Here is a 2,301-nt window from a genome sequence, read left to right as displayed (position 1 = left end):
CAAAGTACCCCACTAGAGAGCGAAAAAGTTAATGGCTACCATTTTGGTAGTTTGCGCTTACTGAATATAAAGTAGGCAACTTTTTTGTTTCGAATGGATTGTTCTTTACATGTTTTTGATGTTTTTTTAGGTGTGCCGGTGCTTTCCAGTTAAGTAATTCAATTTCTGTTTTTGTTGTTTGTGTCTATTTAAAATGCAATTTCATTCATTTCAATATATTTATTTACATAAGTATTTTAAATTTATTTATATTTATTTTTGCGTGGCCGCTGTTGGAAAATTTTTTCTAAGCTTACATTTTTGTATTCAGTTTTGATATAAAATAGCGACCGAGCAGACCCTCCACGCTTATAAAAGTATTAATTCAACTCAAGTTCTTTACTGTGACAGCTCCGCCTCACGTTTCTAATAATTTAACCAACCTAACCGGTGCGGCGACCATCAACATCAACAGAGTTAGTAAATAAACATAATTTTTTATAAGAACATAAAATTCTAACTTGAAAGCGCGAGTCCCTGTAAATAATATATAAAATGTGAATAGAATTTATAAGTAAAGCTTATTATAAGTCTACGAAAATTGAAAAAATAAGTTCATTTATTCCCATCATTAATTAAGTATAAACATTTTTATTAAACATAATCAATATTAAAAATAATTAATGGATCAAGAGATTGATTTTTTTACGAACTGCATATTTTTGGTAGCAGTGCCGCTAGCTCAGTCTTTCTCAGTATGCCCTAATGCCACAGCTCGCAACATAAAATATCGACAACTCCGCTGTCTCACATCACTGATATTTTGGTCATTACTAAGAACAAAATGTAAAGAAAGGTAAATATTTATAAGCATTGACAAAAAAAGTGTTTTATTTGGTAGCTATTGATTACTTAGCCAAGTGCTCACTACCAATCATGGGTACCCTATAGATGCTGCTGGGCACCACCCATACTCGCTCGGACGGCGCCCCTCCACTCGACTACGGCGGTTTTATCTCCCCCACTGGAACTACTTCCTCACATATTGTGGGTTTTATAAACATTTAATGAATATGGTAAGTACAATAACATAAATTCATGTTTTCACTAACCGATCTATCCTTCCTTAGCCTTCTAGACCAAAACTTGGCCAACTTTTTCAAGATAAACTCGGTCAAAGCTGATTATCTGTTTTGCCAGGAAAAGACTACCGACTACACTTTACCAGTTGTGTATTCGTAGAGCTTGCATGGAAACATTGCCCTTAAAAAGAACACACGCGAGGCGTGCGGCTTGGGTCACCTAATCCTGAGAAGGTCCTAGGAAAAAGAAACGACAGGCTGAAATGTACGTAACTGCACTGTAATCTATACCATTTAACTAATACTCGCGATACTTCTAGGCAGACGACGAGAGCAAATATGGCTATCGGGTCGATATCCGGATAAATGCACAATTACACAGGGAAGTAAATACTATTTATATGTATCTTTTTATATTTCACGGCACGGAGGGCGATTATTGTCGGCCTGATTACTTTTTTGTCGGAGGCCAGCGGCTATATTGGTCTTCGAGGTGGATGCCTGGCGGAATCGATTCGGCCACCCCAAAAAAATGGCGGTAATTTGTCACGCCGCGATGCGACGACTGAAAGATCCCGAGATGAGGTGAACGTTGTATTCCTGAACGGACTTACCGGGAAAATCTGGATGTCGTCGGCGCCAAATTGTTTGTAGTATGTAGTATCGTGGCAGAACTCCCAACAATATAGTGAAACTCCCAAGTAAATCTCCAGGGCCCTTTGTTTCGGAATGTTTCTGTTTTAAGCACAAAACTTTACTTAGCACGGAAGGCAGCTGCATCTGCCTGGTTGGAAAATATCGCTGTGACTATACCAATATATGCTTATCATCTTCGCTTTTCCCCCGCCATATTACATGGTCTCTCCTAAAATTGGGTCGTTAGACACATGAATGCCATTTAAGGTAATCTCAGCGAACCGGGATTAATCCTCAAATGACCAGATCGTACGCCATATTCATCCCGCTGCTGCAACTATCGCCCTATCGACCTAACCTATCGATTGAGTTTCTCCCATTATCGACTCCAATTGAAACTTCAACCAAAGATTTCGAGAGGTGCTACCCGGAGTTTTAGCAGTACGACAAAATAATTGGTAGCTTTGGCGATAGAATAGGACAAAACCCGGAACTGATACCATCTTGGAGTTCGATCGGCGCTTAACGCGGGGCCCACGCATGACGGAAATTATAGCAGTTGTGATGGCGCTGCTCGCTTATTTTGTATATCCTTCTTTCAGAT

The 2,301-nt window shown here is 39.2% G+C and overlaps 1 long non-coding RNA gene across 1 annotated transcript; it reads left to right on the top strand.

The window, feature by feature from the left end:
* Window positions 1–633: 633 nt before the first annotated feature.
* Window positions 634–1,755, top strand: LOC108027636 (uncharacterized). Its single transcript, XR_001768338.3, has 4 exons — window positions 634–835; window positions 896–1,055; window positions 1,110–1,326; window positions 1,382–1,755. It is a non-coding gene; the product is annotated as an uncharacterized LOC108027636 (long non-coding RNA).
* Window positions 1,756–2,301: the final 546 nt, after the last annotated feature.

This window comes from Drosophila biarmipes, unplaced genomic scaffold (assembly GCF_025231255.1).
Source record: "Drosophila biarmipes strain raj3 unplaced genomic scaffold, RU_DBia_V1.1 ptg000007l, whole genome shotgun sequence".
In the NCBI taxonomy this organism is placed as follows: Eukaryota; Metazoa; Arthropoda; class Insecta; order Diptera; family Drosophilidae; genus Drosophila; species Drosophila biarmipes.
The sequence above is the reverse complement of the archived record's forward strand: the minus strand, read 5'-3'. Positions and strand labels throughout refer to the sequence as shown.